Source organism: Staurois parvus, unplaced genomic scaffold, assembly GCF_062004578.1.
Source record: "Staurois parvus isolate SC_StPar_1 unplaced genomic scaffold, SC_StPar_1.0 ptg000058l, whole genome shotgun sequence".
Taxonomy (NCBI): Eukaryota; Metazoa; Chordata; class Amphibia; order Anura; family Ranidae; genus Staurois; species Staurois parvus.
Window position 1 is genome coordinate 10930386 of NW_028317854.1, and position 23409 is coordinate 10953794.

At 41.7% G+C, this 23409-nt stretch overlaps 1 long non-coding RNA gene and 1 pseudogene across 1 annotated transcript in view; one reads left to right on the top strand and one right to left on the bottom strand.

Moving 5' to 3' along the window:
- Positions 1 to 23409, top strand: part of LOC149469884 (uncharacterized) — a 305391-nt gene that overhangs the window by 1054 nt on the left and 280928 nt on the right. The window contains exon 2 of the long non-coding RNA XR_016311486.1: positions 19103 to 19237. This is a non-coding gene — a long non-coding RNA (uncharacterized LOC149469884). The remainder of the gene's footprint in view (positions 1 to 19102; positions 19238 to 23409) is intronic.
- LOC149469885 (U2 spliceosomal RNA) lies at positions 13607 to 13722 on the bottom strand (annotated as a pseudogene).

A 23409-nucleotide genomic window follows, 5' to 3' on the forward strand; every position in this document is an offset into this window, starting at 1 on the left:
ATTAGCTATTTTCTTCTTTTCCTTTTCTTTCTTTCTTTCTTTCTTTTTTTCTTTCTTTCTTTCTTTCTTTCTTTCTTTCTTTCTTTCTTTCTTTCTTTCTTTCTTTCTTTCTTTCTTTCTTTCTTTCTTTCTCTTTCCCATCTTACAAGAAAGACAGTGACACTCTGTAAAGCCCTCCAGAAGGTGACAGATGAGAGGCCAGTCAGTGATTTGGAAGTTACTGACACATTACTCCAGATTCACACATTTTGCCGATGGAAATCCTATTTTCTCCCTCATGCTAATTGCTAGGATTTACATACTAATTTTTAGAGCACCTTTTCCCTGCCCCAGACTCCATTGCAAGCTGTGAGATAGGGCAATAAATGTGCAGTGTAATGATTACTGAGAGCAAGGCTGATTGCTTTGTAAAAAAAGAAAAAAAAAAAACAACAAAAAACCTTGAGCAAACTAGAACTGTGACAGTTTTAGGGTGACCTCCAAATATCACATCGTTTAATCTTTATGACTATATCATCATCATCATCATCATCATCATCATCAGATTATTTACTAAAATTAGAGAATGCAAAATCTGGTGAAGCTCTCCAATCAGCTTCCAGGTTTTATTGCCAAAGCTTAATTGAGCAAGCTGAAGTTAGAAGCTGATTGGCTACCGTGCACAGGTGCACCAGATTCTGAATGTACCAGCTTTAGTATATCTCCCCCTGTATGTCTCTGGGTTCACAAATGTAGATGTACATACTCAGGCATGCATATAAATTGGATTCATAAATGTAATATTTATATGCTTGTCAAGAATCCACTAGATTTATTATTATTATTATTATTATTTTATGATCAGTATGGATAATATTAGTATTATTATCCATGAATGTTTTGATTCATTTATACAGTATTTCTTGATGTATCTTTTTCATTACTATTGGACTGTGAGCTCTTTTGGCCAGTATTTCTCCTTTCTGTATTTGTTATATATTTGTTGCAACCCCTTTATGTGTCTGGCAGCCGGTAATAATAAAAATAGTACCATTCATACATGCAGAAGGGATTTGGGAAAAGGCTAGACGATTGGAGCAAGCTAATTTGGTATTTTCTTAATGAAAGCGAATATTTTAGCTTCTTTTGCTGTCATAATACATGCCAGGGGGTGTCCATGTGACTAAAGTGGAAGGTGAGGAAGTGGTTAATGGGCTTGGGGTAAGCCCCCCACCCTTGTGTCTCCCTGATAAAGCTGTGTGTAGCCAGCGCTAAATTGTGGTCTATGGACTAATGAATTTCAGGTTTGTTTGCTTCTTTTAAGTGGGGAGGAAGTTTGTGGGACTGCAGGGTGTGTTTATTCTAGACTCAGCACTGAGCTGTGTGAGTCTCATTAAAAGGGATGCTGTCTGCCCTATCTCTGGACCCTTTCATGTGGGCTGGAGATGATCCCAGTCCTGTTTGACTCTGAAAACTTTTCAGTTCCATAAAGGAGAGAAGGATGATGATTTATGTCATGGGGTCTCCCCAGCCTGAACCGTAGACTACACAATCCTGCACGACTGTGCGCTGTGCAATATTCGGGGGAGGAGGAGATGGCACTGATAAGGAGAGGATGCTGATCATTAGGAGAGCAGGAAAGGAAAAAGCTGCAGGGAAACCGACATCAAAATACTTTTTTTTTTTTTTTACCCGTTTCCTTTCAAACGACATCTGCACTTGAGCCAGATCTGTAAGAAATTCGTTGTGCTGCTGATAGGAGTGAAAAGAAGTCCAAATATTTACCAGTTGTAACAATACGTGGCTTGTGCTTAGAGGAATGGTTTATATGTCAGACGTACTGCACACAGGACTGAACTGTCATTTTACAGAACATTACTGTATAGGTGCTGATGATGTCATTTCATTCGTGACACTTGTGTGTTTGGATTCCTTTGTACATTCTTACCCTTTGATCTCACACTGAATAGGCCATCTAATCATCTACTATAGGCACAGTATGGAAAGGGATCCAAATATTTGTATAAGATTTGCTGCTCCAGTTCTTATGATTAACGTAATTATTATTGATACTGGGACTGTCAATATACTGTTCTGTGTATTGCAACGAGAATTGATTCAACTATATAGCTTTTTACATTATTTTTGCCTTTTTGTATTTTATAATTTGTCAAGTATATGTTTATATCCCAGAAAAAAATAAATTAAATATATAAAAAATAGTATATGTTTGATTTGTTGAGTATTTGCTTTTACACCAAAAAAAGAAAAGAAAAAAAAAGAACATAGTAAATGTACAGCATAAAAAACAAATTCAATATAAAAAAATTATATATATATATATAAAAAATATTTTTATATATTGCATATATTATTATAGTGTGTGTGCGTATGTAATATATATATATAAATGTACACCATAACAGTAAATTACAATATATATATATATATATATATATAATATAAAAACATGCAATATATATATATATATATATATATATATATATATATATTGCAGTCTAGGTTCCTAGGTAAAAATAATGCAATCTAGGTTCCTAGGTAAAGTAAATACTATTAAAAATCTTTACTGTGCCTGCTTTTATCATTTAGTTTACATGGTTGATGCATTGATGATTACTTTGCAGATGCAGGTTGGTGATTTGCACATGATCATTATGCCTTGGTACAGATAAGAGTGTCCAATGCAAAGAAATGATATATTTATTGCAACCTGATATGAACATAGCTATAGGAGAATGACATTTCTTTATTTTTCTATTCTTCCTGATATATGGTACCACAGCTGTATAACTACAGGATAGCAGTTCCTATATGGTGCTCTGCACCCATTCAGAGAGAGCCCAAATATAATCATTTTCAATAAATCAACCAATAATCAAAAGGACTATTTCCTACAAATGACAGTCACTGCACTGGATCTAGTAAAACATACTATATTTGCTGTTCTTTTGGTAAATGTTTGGTAAATGTGCACAGCACCCTAAATTAAAATCTGTCTCAACATGATGCTGCTAAATATAAATTATATATATATATATATATATATATATCAAATATATACTGTAATTGTATATATATATATATATATATATATATATATATATATATATATATAGCATATATGTATGTACAAGCTGTTTATTATCATTTAACTATTGCTGGTACACCTTATTTTTTTTATCTCTCCTGTTTCTCTTCCCTGCCACTTGTGACAAAATACAGAAGAAACTAGAATTAGCTGCAGGGTGGAATAGAACAGAGCATACCTTGGATGGACGAGCTGTACACATGACGATGGTATAAAACAAACCGCCATAGAGTCAACAGTCATAGAAAACCTATCATTCTGCACATTACTACACTTTATTGCAATCTGGTTTAAACCAGATTAATGTGTATGGCTCATTCATCCATCTATAGAGGTGTTCTACTGCACATTTTTTTTTTTTTTACCAAAACTATGGCCATGGTCAATGCACAGCTATAGGGTGTATAGGATTTCCCTGTCTTATTGTCTCTCTTAGGCTCATTAATTTTGAAAAAAATGAAATATTCTGTGAAATGTTGAAAGGGTCTTCTTTATGATGGGGGCCCGATTACATTTTCTACAATGACCTAGTGGCTTTATTTTATAGCCATGGATGAGGCCAAATGACACCTGTGTGAATCCCGCACAGAATCTAGTTACTGTATAATACAATTTTGGGGCCTTCATGGAATAAATGGACTGAATATGAACCTGAAGATAACTAATATCAAAGAATAATTGATTTGGTGATCACATGATGCTCTATATTATTTTTTTTGTCAATATGGAAGTTTGAGAATGTTAGGTTCATGGGAAGTACTTACATTTTTGAACTGAGGTTTAGGCTTGGTTCACACCAATGCAGTTTGCTTTTGATCCATTTTTGCAATGCTTTTTGCATTTTGCTTAGCATTTTTACACACGTGTTTTTGCCATGTGTGTACCACACTTTGCGTTTTTTTTCAGTGTTTTATTGTTTTGTTTTGTTTTTTTGTTAAAGGGGAAATATTTTTGTTTTTGGGCAGAATAAATATGAAAAATGCAGCAAAAATGCAGCAAAAACATACTAAATGCGTTTCAGCAGCATCTCCATTGAAAGCTATTGTAGCAAGAACACTGCTTTTTTCATTTAAAAAAGCCTCTGACCCTTTCCAAAAATGCAGGTGCTCAAAAAAGTGTAGATGTGAACATGTCCCATAGGAAACGATGTTAAATGGACTGTAGCGCATTTCTGCAAAAAGCACATTGGTGTGACCCAGGCCTTTGGGAACATGCCAGGTATGAAAAGGAATATTTACTGAATGCTGTCAGATGACCCTGTCATTAGCCTTGGTGGTTAGACCAACAATTTTCAGTACTGAATAGGAAAACCCTTATTCTGAGTAGGTGAAAAAAAAAATGTAAGGACACACCTTGCACTGAAATGCTGGTGCTAACACTCTGTTGAAGCTGAACCCCAGCCTTATCTTCAGTGTTGCACAGTTGTACAGACTCCTCTCCTGTACTGACATTCCACCACACACGGTCAGATTCTCACAGTGTGCATACGACGCAGCAGCCTGCCTCATCCTGGCTGGAGGACGTCCAGTATCATCTAACACTTTCATCCCCACACTTACTGTCCTTGGCCTGCCCCTTTTATTTATTGGATTTCAGAAGTTTCTATAATGAAGGGTGAGAAACAAATATGGGCATTGGTTAGGGCAGTCTGCGGACAGTTGAAGCCTGCCTAAGGACACCCACTCCTCTAGACTGACATTAACTTATCAAGGCATTTTGATAGTTGCATAGCTCTTCTGAACAGCCAACTTACTGCTTGCATTTGATCTAAGATCTCTTGAGATGTGTACTGAGGCAGGGTGTTGTGATGTTTTAGCACCCTGCTCACCTGCCCTCCAGCCATGATCTGCCTGCATTGCCTAGAGAAGCACAGAGATCATGTAATGATATAACTGGGTCTAAATTAAGATATGTAATAAAAATTTAAAGTTTTTATTCAAATATTTAATTAGCATTTGGAGGAGGGTGGGGGGAGGAACCAGCAAAGGCAAAAATAAGTAGATTCAACTTCAGCTTTAAAGCCTAAGTTCACCTTTCAATCATCTGCCAATCCTCCATTTATTGAATAGATTGTGTTTCATTCACAGAAGCTGTAGTTCCAGTTTTTATGAATGGAGGAGCTTAGTGCAAAGGGCAGGCATAATCGGGCACTCTTGATGAGCGCCTGTCACAGCTCCCTCACACTAGTAACCCCCACCAGACTGGAAGATTATGGCAGTAGATATGGTACATCCCATTGAGGATAAGTAATATCCCTTGTGCTGATTTTAAGTAAACTTAAGCTTTAAGAATACTATAAAGCTGAACTCTAAGGAAACAGGTAAATACACACTTGAAAAAATATGTAAACTGTCCCACAGGTAAAAGGAGTTGCAATTCTGTACAGACAGTGTTGTGGTCCGGAAATCCCTGCCAGACAGCACAGCCTAACATGCCTTCCACTCTCTGAGACTTCTCTGAAGACTACATTGCAGTTAAGCACTATGGCTTAGTCTAGAACCTGCTCCAGCCTGTTATTGGACAATGAGTGAGCAGCACCGCACTGATAAGTTCTTCACTCTGCTCTACCATCCATAAGGAAGCGTCCACAATTCAGTATTTTCATCCCTGCATCCGCACCTACACGGATGTCGCATTGGGAGCAGCGACTCTGTCCATGCAGCCACTGTGTCTCAAAAGAAAGCAATGGGACTGCCGGAATAGTGATGCATCTGTGTGCCCCCCTCTCCTGATAAGGTTTTATTCATGGGGCAGCACAGTGGCTAAATGGTTAGCACTTCCGCCTGGCAGTACTAGGGTTGTCGGTTTGAATCCCAACCACAGCACAACCTGCCTGGAGTTTGCATGTTCTCCCTGTGCCTGCATGGGTTTCCTCCAGGTACTCCAGTTTCCTCCCACGCTCCAAAGACATGCTGGTAGGTGAATTGGATCCTGTCTAAATTGGCCCTAGTATGTGTATGTATGAATGTAAGTTAGGGACCTTAGATTGTACACCCCTTGAGGGTTAGGGACTGATGTGAATGTACAATATATGTAAAGCGCTGCGTAAATTGACGGCGCTATATAAATACCTGAAATAAATAATTCACACTAGTGTGATTTCAGATGCAACTTGAGTCACACAGAATCACATAACAACTGTTTACAATGGTGCATGTTCACATTTTTATTTTATTACACTTTTATTTATTACAGGTACTTATATAGCGGTACTTATATAGCACTGTCAATTTACACAGTACTTTACATATATATATTGTACATTCACATCAGTCCCTAACTCTCAAGGGGTGTACAATCTAAAGTCCCTAACTTACATTCATACACATGCTAGGGCAAATGTAGACAGGAGACAATTAACCTCTTCACGCCGAGTGTACACAATTATGCGGCCTCTCAGCGGCTGGGCCTTGACGCCGAGCGGCTGCATATTTGCGTACTATTTGTAAACAAACATGTGCTGAGAGCGCGCATCCTGCACGCTCTCAGCACGTTTCGGTGTCCCACAGAAAGGTCCCAATCTCTCCTTGCGACTGGGACCTTTCTGATCATGTGACTGCCATGACAGCCAGTCACGGTGGTCAGATGACCCTAAACCCCACCCCGCCTCCCGGCATCAGAAACTCCTTAGAGGACCGAGAGGTGCAAGTGCAAAGGGGTTAAACTACCAGCATGTCTTTGGAGTGTGTGTGGGGGGGGGGACCGGAGTACCTGGAGTAAACCCACACAGGCACAGGGAGAAAATGCAAACTCCAGGCAGGTGGTGTCATGGTTGGGATTCAAACTAACACCCCTAGTACTGCCAGGTGGAAGTGCTAACCATTTAGCCACTGTGCACACATCAATGCATCTCAGCACAGCATGATCTTGGAAAAGGTTCCTGTACTACTTTTGTGCGATTCCAGCATAATTGTATCCCCATAGAATATGCAAACCACATCCAAGCTGCATCACATAATCACACTGAAAATCAGATCAAAATCGGATCACAGCAGTGTGAGCCTAGCCTAAGGCAGTGCAGAGGATCACAGGGGGTCGGTACAGGACTTGGGTATTTAAACTTGTATGTAAAATAAATAACTAAATGAAACTTCAGTGCTAAAAATAAATGTAATAAAAATGGAAACAATTATTTTATTAATGGGGTATTCTAACTAAGATTTTCAGATTGGAGTGGAGTGAAAACACCCGTACATGAAAGCTTTTGGTTATTCCATAAAAAAGCTTTGGGTCACTGAATGGTTTTTCCCATCCAACATTAGAATGCAAATTGCCTGACACTTTATCCTGCTCAAAGTGTTTACTCTGAATACCCAGCTATGTGCAAGAGAAATTAAAATCCTTGCTAGTACATCATTGGTTGATCAGAGTGATTACAGTTTTCTATTTACTAAGCTCAGTGAACATTCACTTGAACCTTGAGCCTCTACTGGTTTAATAATTCAATCCCATTGTTTTACAAAGCAATAATATAGCACAGCTATGCACTGTATGGATTGATTTGATCATATGTCTATAAAGATTTCCCAGCATACAAATTTACAGGGCGATTTACTAAAATTGGAGCACTCAGAATGTGGTGCAGCTGTGCATAGTAACCAATCAGCTTCTAACTTCAGCTTGTTCAATTAAGCTTTGACAATAAGCCCACGTTCACACTGATGTGGTGCGGCACATCGCATGTGATTCACGCAGGAACCGCACCGCATTCCTGTGCAAATCACATGCGATTTCTGTGCGGTGCAATTTGAGCCATACATTTTGTATGGCTCAAATCACACCGCATCCGCACCAAAAAAGTGCAGGACTCTTTTTTAGTCCATACCAGAATTGGATCGCATGGGTGTTCACACCCATGCAATTTGATTCTGCACATTGCACTGAGATTTGCGAACTGATTTCGGGGTGTCATTAACATAAAATACACACCCGCAATGGTTCATATGAACAGGGTGCGATTATGATGCGGTGCGGAAATCGCACAGAAACCGGTGCGAATTCTGCACTGCACCAGCGTGAACCCAGGCTAAACCCTGGAAGCTGATTTCTATGCGCAGCTGCACCAGATTTTGCACTCTCCAGTTTTAGTGAATAACCCCCATAGTGTTGCATAACTGATGCATAGATACCTGGTTGAGTAGGTTTTTTTCAAATATGGGTACATCTTGTTGTCTTACGTATGATGCGGAATCCTTGAGAATCTACTGTATATATACTCTCACTCTTAGCACAACCGTTGTTGTATGGGCAGCTATGCCCTCATAACTTTGAATGGATGAGATTCACATGAACAGAAGGGTATAATTGTTTTTTCAGTATTCAAGTATTTTCATGTAAATTGGTTGCATGGTCATCATGCTTTTATTATATTTGATGATATCTGTGAAGGTTCTTATTAGTCCAGGTTGTAGTATAGAAGTACTTAGTCACATGCAACTGGACTTTTCTGTAATGTTAAAAATGTTTCAGTGCTTATTCTTTCAAGCCACTTCTTCAATTCTTTTAAACTGAAGAAGTTGCTTGTAATAACTCTGAAACATATACAACATTACAGAACAATTTTAGTTGAATGCAACCAACTACTAGATATAGTGTGCTTTGTGAAATATATTTGCTATATTTATTGGAAAGTGTTAGTTACTACAAAGACTGTTTTAGGCCTTTTTCACATAGGCATCCCTCTGAACATCACCTCTGTAAATCAATCTGTTGGGGATCACTTTTCAGAGGATAGTTGAGCTGCCCTTGAAAAGCATGCAGGATACTGCCACCTTCTGAATGTCATTTTTTCAGACAAAGGGGATTTTCTATTGAAACGACATGAAACAAAGCTTTGCTTGTGGTTGCTGCATGGCCCTATTCACGGAATTGAAACATGCTGTATAATTTTCTATATACTACACCCTTGGCTGCAATTGCGCCGTTTAGGTGTGTTGACGGGAGGTGGAAAAAATGCAGATCAACTATCTGTGCTTCCTGTCCCCCAGCGGCCCATGCGAACAGGGCATTTTTTTAAAATTAGTTATATTTATTATGTAACATTATTTGAAACCTTTTCATTTCATATTTCATATTTGTTTTAAAATATTCCAGTAATATTTTTTAAATATTTGTGCTGCAAAAACCCCCCACAAAACCATTGTTTTGACTTTTTACTTAATTAGTTTGAGATTTTTAAAAATCATTCCTCTTCACCTCTAAGGTATCCTTCCTGAAACTATTTATATTGAATTAAATATTGTGAATCTGTAATTAGTACTGAAAGCCCTGCGTGATTGCTGTAATAATTGTAATTAGCTTACATAACTGGTAAAATCAGCTTTCATTTGTGTTGCTTTTAACTGTAAAGGAGGGACAATTTTTCCCTTTATCATTGATATGTGTATATATATATATATATATATAATATTGCGAAAAGTATTGGGACACCCATCCAAATCTTCGGATTCAGGTGTTCCGATCACCTCCATGGCCACAGGTGTATGAAATCCAGCACCTAGGCATGCAGACTGCTTCTACAAACATTTGTGAAAGAATGGGTCGCTCTCAGGAGCACAGTGCATTCAAGCGTAGTACCGTGATAGGTTGCCACCTGTGCAATAAGTCCATCCATGAAGTTTATTTGCTACTAAATATTCCACGGTCAACTGTTAGTGGTATTATAACAAAGTGGAAGCAACTGGGAACAACAGTAACTCAGCCACGAAGTGGTAGGCCACAAGCGGAGTCAGCGCATGCTGAAGCGCACAGTGCGCAGAAGTCGCCAACTGTCTGCAGAGTCAATAGCTAAAGACCTCCAAAATTTGCGTGGTCTTCAGATTAGCACAACAACAGTGCGTAGAGAGCTTCATGGAATGGGTTTCCATGGCCGAGCAGCTACATCCAAACCTTACATCACCAAGTGCAATGCAAAGCGTTGGAAGCGAAGAATGCAAAGCACGCCGCAACAGGACTCTGGACCAGTGGAGACATGTTCTCTGGAGTAATGAATCACGCTTCTCTGTCTGGCAATCCGATGGACATGTCTGGTCTGTAGTGGTGTAAAGCACGCCGCCAATTGACTTTAGAAAGTGTGGAGACATGTTCTCTGGAGTGACGAATCGCACTTCTCTGTCTGGCAATCTGATGTATGTGTCTGGGTTTAGAGATTGCCAGGAGAATGGTACTTGCCTGACTGCATTGTGTGAAGTGTAAAGTTTGGTGGAGGGGGGATTATGGTGTGGGGTTGTGTTTCAGGGGTTGGGCTTAAGGCGTCAGCATACCAAGACATTTTGGACAATTTCATGCTCCCAACTTTTGGAGTTTGCGGATGGCCTTACTTAAAGACATGGATGAGCAAGTTTGGGGTGGAGGAACTTGACTGGCCTGCACCTCAACCAGGCAGAGCGCCTTTGGGATGAATTAGAGTGGAGACTGCGAGCCAGGCTTTCTCGTCCGACATCAGTGCCTGAACTCACAAATGTGCTTCTGGAAGAATAGTCAAACATTCCCATAGGCACACTTCTAAACCTTGTGGACAGCCTTCCCAGAAGAGTTAAAGCTGTTATAGCTGCAAAGGGTAGACCAACTCAATATTAAACTCTACGGGCTAAGACTGGGATGCCATTAAGATTCATGTGCATGTAAAGGCAGGCGTCCCAATACTTTGGCAATATCGTATACACACACACACACATATATATATATATACACCTGTAAAGGTTGAATACCAGCAAGAGGTAAACAACAACCACCAAATTGGTCCAAAAATACATTTTCTTTATTGCAATCAATTTCATTCAAATTTGACAACAAAACATTTAAAACCCTACAGTAATTAGTTTAATTCACAAATAACTGACAGAGCTATACAAGTACCTGTACTAAAAAAAAATTTAAAATATATAAATAATATAGCATCTTCAACCTGTTGGAAAAATATACTTTTCTACCAGAATGTCAAACCCTTGTCTGTGCACACATTTTTCTTGTTTAATAATTTTGAAACTGCAAAAAATGTAACACATTCACAGAAAAAGATAGATAGAATTAAAGTACTTACATTCACTAAATGTGTTTATTACTAAATCACTAACAGCAAATACATGAAAAGTAGAGACAAAAAATGAGCAATAACATAACAGGGTACAACTGAATAGTGCCAGGAAAGGTGCACAGAACTAAGGTGGATGAAAAATATTGTTTATTGAGGTAATGACAGAGGGAAGATTTGCGGTGTTTCTATGGCCTTCCGGGGCCACTTTAGTAAAAGCAACAGAGCAATGACCAAATGTTGTATATTTGTTTAATGTATTATTAAGCTCATTATATTATGGAGAACAGGGGTGTCAAAATCTGATTAATGAAAAGCTGCTAAATATCTGGATAGAAATGCTAGTCTTTTATATGCATATGATGCTGCACTGTATATTAAAATTTGCAAGCATGTACAATTTTGATGTAAAATACAGTTGATCTGCTTGTTAATGTTGCTTACTTCTTTTGTATAGTAAATAAAGTACTGAATCTTTTTAATACATGAAAGTGCGCCATCAGGAAGCTATGAGAGCACTCTAGAACCTGGGAGGGAACTAGTCAAATGAGCAGCATGAATAGGGATACATCCCCAGCCAACTGCAGGGGAGGGTAGTCCCATTGTATGCTGGGAGTGGTATTTATGCTCTATGAGCACATGGGTTTGGTGTCTTTCCCGGGAGAGGATTTAACCAAGCCAGGCTGGAGGGAGGCTTTTTTTTTTTTTTTTTTAAGTCCGCAAACGTGCAACTATAACGAAAAAACCCGTAAGTGTTCACAAAAAAAAGTGCAAGTGCAAAACACCACACGAAAAAATGCACTTAGGGGTGTGCTTTTGTCCTACCCCTAAAGGGGCTGGACCGCTACCCTGATCCCCCGGGGCACGAAGCTCCTGACAGGGACAAGGTTCCCATTTGGTCCTCCTGGCCAAAAGGCCTGGTGGACCACCGTTCCTTGTGCCTAGCCGAAGCCGGACACCCAGTACTTGGTCAGGGGGCTCTCCCGAAGAGAAAACCCCCTAGGGATCAGGGGAGGAAGGAACCAAAAGGCCACACATCCTCCCCCTAGATTTCAGGGCAGGCCCGAGGACCCACACCCTCCATCCTGTGAAAAACACACACAAAAGTAAGAAAAAGTGACAAAACGTGATAGTGTAAATAAATTAAATAAATAGAAAATAAAAAAGTGGCCGTGCCAAATTGTGCACAGACCAGGCCCTGAGGCCTGTAGCAAAAATTGCCCTGGTCCTAGCCAAAAGGCCTGGTCCTAAGGGCGCTTGTGCAAAAAGAGTGAAAAACAGTGACCTTGTGCCATCTTCACACTGTGGGGTCCCACACCCAGGTGTTACTAGTGGCACACCTGAGGGCGTCTACTCAGGGGGCACTGGTTTGCGGACTTTCTGCCTTCCCGACCCCTGGCCAGACAAGGTAGACCCGTCCAAATCAGGAGGTACTGGGTCCTTCCGGTCTTCTCGGGGGAATTACTCACGGGCCCCAGCTTCTACTCGTGGGCACCACGCTTTCTGTCCCCCTGGTACTAGCCTTCCAGACCCCCATCATACCAGTGAGGGTACTATACAACAGCCATCCCCGCAAAGCTAGAATGGCCAGGAGCACCCCCACTGGACACTGATAAGAACAGATTTTTTTTTTTTTTTTAAGTCCGCAAACGTGCAACTATAACGAAAAACCCGTAAGTGTTTCACAAAAAAGTGCAAGTGCAAAAACACCACACAAAAAGTGCACTTAGGGGTGTGCTGTGTCCTACCCCTAAAGGGGCTTGGACCGCTTACCCTGATCCCCCGGGGCACGAAGCTCCTGACGGGGACAAGGTTCCCACTTGGTCCTCCTGGCCAAAAGGCCTGGTGGACCACCGTTCCCTATGCCCAGCCGAAGCCGGACATTCAGTACTAGGCAAGGGGACTCTCCCGAAGAAGAGTCCTCTAGGGATCAGGGGAGGAAGGAACCGTATGGCCACACATCCTCCCCCTAGACTTCAGGGTAGGCCCGAGGACCCACACCCTCCATCCGTGAAAAACACACACATAAGGCAAAGAAAAAAGTGACAAACGTGGGAGTGCATAATAAATAAATAAATAAAGTAAAGTAAATAAAATAAAAAAATGGTACCGTGCCGAAATGTGCACAGACCAGGCCCTGAGGCCCGTAGCAAAAATTGCCCTGGACTTAGCCAAAAGACCTGGTCCTTAGGGCGCTGTGCAAAAAGAGGTGAAAAACAGTGACCATGTGTCATCTTCACACCGTGGGGTCCCACACCCAAGTGTTACTAGTGACACCCCTGAGGCGACTACTCAGGGGGCACTGAGTTTGCGGACTTTTTGCGTCCCCAGCCCCAGGCCAGACCAAGGTAGATCCGTCCAAATCAGGAGGTACTGGGTCCTTCCAGTCTTCTCAGAGGAATTACTCCCGGGGCCCCAGCTTAACTCGTGGCGCTCCCCGGTTTCTCTCCCTCCGGTACTAGCCTTCCGGACCCCCATCATACCAGTGAGGGTACTATACAACAACCATCCCCGCAAAGCTAGAATGGTCGGGAGCACCCCCACTGGACACTGATAAGAACAGATACTACACTTGATCTTAGCCAAAAGGCCGAGAAGCTTGTGGGGAGGCAATCGGTGTGCTGGAGAATTGCTGTGTCGCAATGGAGAACATCTGCTTTACAGTTAAGGACACTGTCAGTGCAGGGGCATTTCCAGGTGGTGGCAGTAGAAGAGTTAATTTGTGATATGAGAGTGTGAGCACCAGTGAAGTTTGTGTGAGAGGAGACAGGATCACTATCGATGTCTGTACCATGGAGGAAGTTGTCTGCTACACAGTAATGGGACATTTTCAAATGGTGATAGCTCAGGGGTTAATGTGCAGTGCTGGAAAAAGCATTCTGGGAATGTCTGCCAAAAGGGGGGCTGCCAATCAGGAAGAGTGGGTAGAGTCGGTGCCCAAGGTTGGCCAATCTTGAGAGAGGGGTGGAGCTAAGCCACCATTTCCAGGTATAGCCGAGGAAGAACCACGTGTGAGGATTAGCAAGATGGTTGAAGCAGGTGTGCTTGCTGGCGCTGCCAAGAAAGGTGGTGAACTTCCAGTATGGCTTTCCAACACTGGAATGCGTTTGATCCCTCACGGGAGTCCGGCCTTGTGCAGTGAAGAAGATGGAGATCATTTGGGACTGGTATGTGGCAGATGCCAGTATGTGACAGTGAAGCTGCATGCATGGGACCGGTTCCGTCATTGCAGAAACATGTTAATGGAGCGGGTGAACAGCAACTGCCAGCCAGCCGAAAATGCTATTTGTAAACTAAGAGATGGGGTACAGCACGGAAGCTCCACCTGCTGCAGCTACCCGTTCCACTCCCTGGGGAGACAGTGATGAGACAGATGCCACTGTGGCTGGGAAAAGTGGTGAATACCCACAAGACTATCAGCCAGACCAGGGAGACTAGCATCATCTCTGTGCGAGACACCCACCCAGCTCGCAAGTTGCTATTAGCAACTCGCAAGTGGGGACCCAAGTTGCAACGGCCTACAGGATGCAAAGGCTAGTGTTCTCGGGCACTTCAGGAGAAGAGGAGCTATGAGCAATTGACACAGGGTCACCAAGTTTCCAATATCCCTGGAAGAAGGGATTGGAGACTGGGAGCCAGCTGAGGAGGTTGAATGGGTCCTTGAGACCACAGAAGAGAAAGGCTCCCAGTGTTCTGACCTGTTTAATGAGGAAGATGCCATCCTTGTCCAGTGTGCTAAAAATCTGGGGTTCTGCGAGGTATATGCAAACAGGAAGCCTGACCTGCCCCCTCCAAAGAATTATGCTCGAGCTCAACCTGAAAATGAGGCCTACCACATCCTTATTCAAAAGGCCACCACTCCATATGCCCTACCTGGTAGAGATGTTGCCACGAGTCTTCTCACGCCTCCAGTGCATCATGCAGCGGAAAGTTGACCTGGAGTACGAATATGACTATGCATATGCACCCAGGAAGGTCAAGGAGGATATAGAGATCAAGAGGGATTCCTGGTGTGACATATGGGACTTTATGTACATCCCCAAGCCTTTCCGCAATAGATCGGGAGCAGTTCTTATCTGTTAAGGAGAATTGGAGCCTAGGAAGGTCTATCTTTATTGACAAGGTGGTAATCAAGAGAGCTAAGTGTGGGCCAGTAATGTCTAGGGCCCTGATGGAAAAATGGTCCAGATACCTCATCCAGATTTTTACTGGTGAGGACTATCCGTGGAAATTTTTGTTCAAAGTTGCTACAATTATAGTACAGTCAGAGGGCAATCCCTCTATTCCCAAATTCCCCCTCCCCTTCTATCCTTGCAAATTGAAGAGAATCTTATCTGGGGATTGCTGCTGTCACAGGAAGAGAGAAAAAAAAGGAGGACTTCAACTATTCAACACCCAGGACCACAACCTGGAGGGTGTAAACCCCAGAAGCTCAGAGAACTGTTCGTTTTTCCTCCAGTCAAGTCTATGTGGGCTGCTGTTGTGGCGAAAGGACAGCTGCTCACTTTTGTTTTATTCAAGTGCAGGAGAAAAGACTTTCTAGCTCTCCAGTTGTTTCAAGTTTCAAGCTCAAGTGTTAAAGGAATTTCAACTTAAAGGGGTAACTCCCTAGTTCTAAAACCCTTCCCTTACCTTCCTGTGACAAGGAGGAATATATATATAGCGCTATCCCTGTTGGATATGCTGTGTAGGATGTGGGTCCTCTGTTCCTTGCCTCAACCTTTTCAAATACCTCAGCCCCTCTAACACACCAGGTTGAGTGTACAAACATACAATAGAAAATCACTGAAAGTAATAAATAGTACCCAGTAGTAGGGCTATATCAAAGAAAACAGGCACCAAACTAGGTAGTAAAGGCAGACAGTGGGGTTTATTTACTAAAGCTGGAGAGTCCAAAATCAGGCTCACTTCTGCAAAGAAACCAATCAGCTTCTAACCTCGCTTGTTCAATTAAGCTTTGGCAATAAAACCTGGAAGCTGATTGGTTTCAGTGCAGAAGTGAACCTGATTTTGCACTCTCTAGCTTTAGTAAATAAATGTCAGTGCCTGGTAACTAGGCAAACATAAAATGGATTAACAATGGTAATAGCACAATTTAGTATACAAAGTGATTAACAGTAAGGACTAAGTATAAGATGACATTTGGCATGCAGATCAGCATAAACAGTAGCAAGGCCAGCACAGGTGCAGCAGTGAGTAGTTGTAAGATTTATTTTACTGAGTGCTGTAACTATACTGCCAGAGAGCATTTAGTGTGGATTCACACATGTGCGGTGCAAATTGATGCTCAGGTTTCACAGTTAATTGATACAGTAGTTGTTCAGTGGTTCAGATCATGTTTACATCAGGTTCAGGACACTTTTACATCAAGTTCAGGTCAGGATTTTATCCTGTTCACAACTGATGACATGTGCGGTTTAGAAACGGTTCCCATAGATGCCAATCGCCTATAATCCGCACTTGAACCAGACTGCACTGCTCAGAAATCATACAGGACTTTTTTTTCAGTCTGCAATGAATCCACACTGCCAGTGCACTGGACATATGTGAACAGGCACCATAGGAAGCAATGTTATTTCACATATCATGCGGATTGGATGCGGTTCAAACCGCATCCAATCCGCATATATATGAACTGGCTCTTATGGTTTTGATGCTAGTCCTAGAATGCCTGGGTATGCATGGAGAAGGGAAACAAAGGGAACTTCCAGAATAATTACTACAAGAGGGGCAGTCCATTGAGATGTTCTTCTGCCAGCTTTCGTTGGGGTACGTTAGGAACATTGGTGCACTTAACGATAGTCCCAGTTAATCTGCATGCAGTACAGGTACAGTATAGATATGGTATTGTCTTGGCACAGGAAGAGCCCTCTCACCAGTCCCTGGGATGCTATGGTGACCTCTCGCTGTAGAAAGGGGGCCCCCTTGGTTTCTCCTCCAAGGCCTCTAGTGATCAGCGGTGTGAAGCAGAGGGTGAGTGAACGCTCCAGTATCCCTGCATCAGCAATGCAGGTGCTGTGAGGTGGGCGGTGAAGGCTTGGATCTCTGCTGGTATGATTTCCTGCAGACAGGTGAATATCCAGACAGAGGTGCTCTCTCTAACTCCCTCGATATCAAGGAAGTTTAATAAAAATCATCTCTCACTCCTCCTGCTGCACAGTGCCTATTGGGATCTGTAGTCTAAGAAGTCAATTGGGCCCATTATATGGCTAACATCTCAAAGTACAACTCCAGGATTATCCGCGCTATGCATAGACGTCTATGGGCTTGCTTGGCTACAGTACGTCTTCTGCTGGCCAGAAGAGAATGGTGCAGCATAACATCAGTATCTCAGTAGATGGAGACAAGAATAAAAGGCAACGTCTCCATCTCCATATTGCTCTAGCTCAGCACCTGGCTATATATATATATATATATATATATATATATATATATATATATAATTTATTTATATATTTATTAATAAATTTATAACATTTATTGATTGAGGAATGAGGTTTGGGTTTGCTGCTACCATGTGTTCACAGCCAAACCAGTGGGTTCACAGTTTGCAAATAGCAAACTTTTGGCCATATTCTTTGCAAATTTGACACCATATATAAGGAACAACTTATAACGCAGTGAATATCTTTTGCTCCTGGCCAGCTGAAACAAAAGATCCAATAATTTGAAGGGAGGGATAATCTAGCCCCCTTTCTATAAAAGGGTGGGCTCAGACAGCCGTATTCTTAGTGTGTGTTGGATCTTTAGGGAGAGCTGACAATTCTATGTAGAGATGCTGTTTTTTTAAGTTTAATTTTTTTTTTAATCTTTCAATCTTTGACAATGTTCTGCTTATTAGCCTGACAAATCACCAGAATAGAATACCAAGATTCACCCCTCATGTAATTCCATGGGAATCACCACAAAACTCATGAACTTTAAGCAAAATTTGCAAAGGTGTTCATGAAACACACCCAGGCAGATTTGCTCATCCCTAATGACAACTGACGGGGCACCTCAGGTGTTCTACAAATCATGACCGCTCATCATTGACTGAATTTTAGTGTGGGTTGGTGCCACCCTTGGACCATAGGTCACCCTTCAGGGCCTCACACACAATTTTAGAAGAACTGCGCCTCCTCTGCAGCAACATGGTCTGCTCTTACCTGTCCCGATGTGACATTTTCAGAAAGTGGCATTAAGCACTTAACTCTACCAGCTAGTCTTGACTTCTTACGCAACACCAGCTAGTGTTTTCCTTCTGTAGACACAGGGGGAAGCCACCATAGTTCACTTTGCAAGGCCCTGCACATTGTGATCCTCAGGCTTGGTCCCTAAGCGGGTCCTGTACTGCAGTGGACTCCAACATAGAGACCCTGCCACTAAATGAGGCATAGGAAATATTAAATTACCCCTCACTAACAGGACCTCTCCTTACTGCCTCTGATTCTCTCTGCACACTATTCTAAACCATAAATGTTAACTGTAAGGTTCACTCTTTTTCTTATTAGCCATAGAATTAGGCTGTCTCAGTTGTTTCTGTCTCTTCATGTAATTAATTGATACTAATATCAGATCTCTGTGGGAGCCACAGAATCTGTTTAATGACTTTGTGTTCTTCATTTTGTGGAGAAAGCTCTTTATGACTTTAGCTGTATCTTGGGGTCATTGTCCTGCTGCAGATACCCCTTGTTGGTATTGAATGATATAGATCTGCCTGTACTTTAGGGATTGACCATTGGTCTGACCAAATCATCAACTCTGTGTACAAAAATGCACATCTGGAAGGAAGCTTCACTGCTGCATGCACATGTTCATCCTTGTACTGCTTTCCAGGTCTTTGAACAAACTGCCATCTATTGCAGCGAAATATTTCAAATTTGGGCCCATCAGTTTAGAGCACTTGCTGCCATTTTTTTGCACACCAATTATAGTTTTTTAATGGAAAGGCAGGTTTCTTGGCTTTGTTTTCACTTCAAAGGCATTTTTTTAAATTGCAGGTCTTCCATGAAGTCCACTTCAGACTGGACTGTAGTTGGGTGTACAAGGGTCTCACTGGTTTCTGTCAAGTCTGGTCTGATGGTGCCACTGGATTTTTATCAGACTGCAAACATGATGAGGTTGATTTACTAAAGGTAAACAGACTTTGCACTTTGCAAAGGGCAATTGTGTTTTCAGTCCTTAATGTTGCTTTTTTGTGCTTCTGTAGGACAGCACACCCAGAAACACATGTTCCTTAAAATCGTTGCCTGTGAGAGATCTTTTTACACATGTTCCGTAAAATTGTTGCCTGTGAGAGAACTTTTTACACATGTTCCTTAAAATCGTTGCCTGTGAGAGATCTTTTTTATGCAATATGTTGGTGTGAACTGGAGCCATAAGGCAAATTGCCTCATTCTTGTGTTGGGACTGTGTCAAGCAATTCTGCCCATTGCCGTCTGCATACTATTATATCATTTGTGAAACAAAATTCAGACCAATATATCAGACCAATCTGCATACATATATTCAAGGAACACTTCACTGTACAACACTGCCACATACTGAACCTATTCTTATCTTATTATATCTCTTGAGACCAAAGCTAGCCAGTGAGTGAACAAGAATGAACAATTATCCTTAAGAAATATATCATGCCGGGGTGAAAGGTCTCTGTAAAACCAATAAAAAGAGATCTGAACAAAAGTACTTTCATTCTAATTACAAATTTAACAGCAATAAAACTCTGCAACAATTAACTTTATTCACACAGTTAACAAGAATACAAAAAGCCAACTATATGCAAGCTGCTGTTCAAATGTTTGTAATATGAATTTGTAATTTATTCATCAGCCAACAGCCATATCTACTATTAAAGTGTATAGAAAACAGTATATAGAAAACAAAGAGAGGACGCACAGGCCTAGTGCATTACCTTAAAAAATGGGATTTATTAATAAATAGTAAAATACTCACAAGGTTCGAGGTTGTACCTCTTCCTCAGAGCCAGTGTCACAACCTTGAAACGCGTCAGCCACCAGCTATCGAGAGGCTCAGAGTCCCCCACCAGACCACCCACAGGGGTTCCTGAACCACTCTGCATCCCTTGCGACATGTCTCCCATTTTAATTTGATTTTACATTTCTTTGTGAGTATTTTACTATTTATTAATAAATCCCATTTTTTAAGGTAATGCACTAGGCCTGTGCGCCCTCTCTTTGTTTTCTATATACAGTTCTCTTTGGATTTCCCTGGTCTGTTGAGGGCAGCAAGGCCTGCATTTCTCTAACTCATGTGGGGATACTAATATTGTGGAGTCCACAGTTCAGCGCAGGAGCACATGCATTCGGTTGCTACATTCTTCTTTCCTACTATTAATGTGTATTGCATAAGTACATAAACATGCATGCTAGTATTAGTATGTTTACTGCATGTTGATGTAGCCGGGCTCAGGCTATGTCATTCTGCAATTCAGTGACGTTTTCTGCACAGACTGATATTCCTATCTTCCCCTCTAGTGTTCAGTGCAGAGTAAACACATGATTTCCTGCTGACAGAGTGGGGTGTATCTGGAATCTTGGGACTTGTAGTCACACAGACTAGTTACACTGTTTGCTCAGCATTACCTGGGGTACAAATACCAGAAGGAAGGAGACCAAAGGGATTCTGGGAGGAGATATATATTTCCTTGCTGGAGCAATGCTAACTCTCTTGGCATGGGGATTTGGAGACTGACAGGGGAGTGTGACTTTTTCCCAGGAGTTCCAAGCAACAGCTCTACCGTACAACAAGTGAACCCTGCTCAGCAGCTTTGTACCACACAGCAGCGCGGGGCAACCCTCAGCGTTCCAGGGACCGTGACACCGTTGGAGATCGGACCATCACTGGTCATTTTGCAGTCACCTTTACCTGTGGTTTGATCGGTTGTCAGGAGACAATCGTAATGCATCCTGCACTGCCAAGAGCCGCAGCGGATTTCGGTTGTGACATCCCCCAGGGGTCTGGTGTAAGCCCAGCAAACCTTCCTGTTACAATATAAACACTTCATGCAGACAACGCTTATTTCTAACTCTTGCCAAACGCCCCTATAGTGTTTGACAGGCGTTAGAAAGGCATTTGGGAAGTGTTTTTAATGCTCCTCAAATGCCCTATGAGCATTTTTGAGGCATTTGATAGGTGTTTACCAAGCATTAAAACCGCACCACAAACACCTATAATGAAGTTTAATGGTATTAATGCTACGCAAATGCCTCGCAAACACCCCGCAAATGCCTGCCAGGCGTTTGAGGAGCATCAGCATAGACTTGAATGGGAGGCTTCATCTCCTCCTGACTGGACATGAGGCGTCAGTTTTGCCGTGACGCTAACACTTTAGTGTGAACAGCACTGTGTGTTGTCATGTGCAGAATATTCATAAGCATTTGAGAAGCATTAAAAACGCTTCCCAAATGCCTGTCTGACTCCTGCTGATAAAGCTAGTGTCAACGTAGCCATACTCTCCCTTTCATCTAATCAGAAGTTGCTGTTGGGAAGTATTATCTGCTAATTTCCTTAATTCGGTTTGTTGCTATTGCACAGTAACTAATCTGTGCCCCATCATAAGCAGGATGGAAATGAGTACCTTCACCTCTATGACTCCATCTATAGGGTGGCCGCTAACTGTGTATTAGTACTACTGAACTATTACTTGGTCATTTAACCGCTTTCCTGCTGCCCTATAGCAGAAATATTGATCACTATGTATGTGATTTTTGCATTTTAGGGTGTGCGTGCGCGCCCTACCTGCGCCGCCATTGGCGGTTTCAGCTGTCAATCACCAGGTCCAGACCAGTGATTCCCCGCCGGCACCTGGTGATCGCCGAGTATCACTGATGGGGGAGAGACCTGAATGTAAACAATATAGATCTCTCCCCTGTCAGCTCCTGCACATTGCTTAGCAAACCAATACAAAGCAATGTGCTGACACACACAGCACACAGTAAAACAGCACACAACACAAAGTTTTCCCTTTGATAGCCCCAGATGTTAATCCCTTCCTGCTCAGTGTCATTAGTACAGTGTCGGTGCTTTTTATTAGCACTGATCACTGTATTAGTGTCACTGGGGATGTCAATGACAGTCAGTTCCCCTCCAGTGTCAGAATGCCCGCCGCAGTCCCACAATAAGTCGCTGATCGTCGCCATTACTAGTATAAAAAAAAAATTCCAGTATATATACCGCCATTTGTAGATGCTATAACTTTCATGTAAACCAATTCATTTACACGTATTGGGATTTGTTTTTTAGCAAAGACATGTAGCAGAATACATTTTGGCTTAAATTTATGACGAAATTTGATTTTTAAAATTTTTTTTACTGGACATATTTAACAGCAAAAAGTAAAAAATATTGCTTTTTTCTCAAAATTGTCAGTCTTTTTTTGTTTATAAAACACACAGGTGATCAAATACCACCGAAAGAAAGCTCCATTTGTGGGGAAAATGGAGATAAATTTCATTTGGGTGCAGTGTTGCATGACCGTCCAATTGTCAGTTAAAGTAACGCGGCGCCGTATCACAAAAAATGGCCTGGTCAGGTAGGGGGGTAAATCCTCTGGAGGGCAAGTGGTTTAAGGGGAACTCCTACTTAGAGCTAGTATAGTGTTGTTATTTTGCCTATGGCATCAGAGCTTAGAGGGAGCTGATTGACCTCAAGGGTCTCCTCTTCATTTTCTTACCCCTGGGATTATAGACCTACTGGAGGTTTGTCAGTTTTACAATAAGGTTTACTGTTATTACTGTCTCATTGTATACTGCTACAATTCTGTTCAAAGCTAAGCTTTGCAATGTGGGGAAATATTCACAATTTACGATCTGTTTCTCTGCTGACTTAATACCCTCTAGTAAAGCACTATCTGGTAATCTTAATCTTTTCATTGGAGTCCTTTACATTTGTGTTTGCAGTGACTGTATCTAACCAGGTGTGCCAGAGGGGTAGAAGTTGTTCTTGGACTTGAGGCATAGAACAGGGGACCCAAAATATTCAAGCGGCTCCTGCGGGTGGTAGCACTACATTTATTAACTGTTTATTAACTGAGTAGACAATCATGGTATAGACTTTCTCTCAGGGACAGTAAATCCAAAGATTTTTTTGTCCAAAATCAGTTTGATATAGGGTGCCTTTAGAGGACACAAAATAGACAGATGATAATTTTGTGTTCCTATTATATTTGACTGGGTGATGATAATTTTATATATGTGAGCACCTTTAGACTAGATCAATGGACTTGAAACTGCAGCCTGTGGGCTGAATGTGGCCCTTTGCTTGCCTTTATCTGGCCATAAGGGCA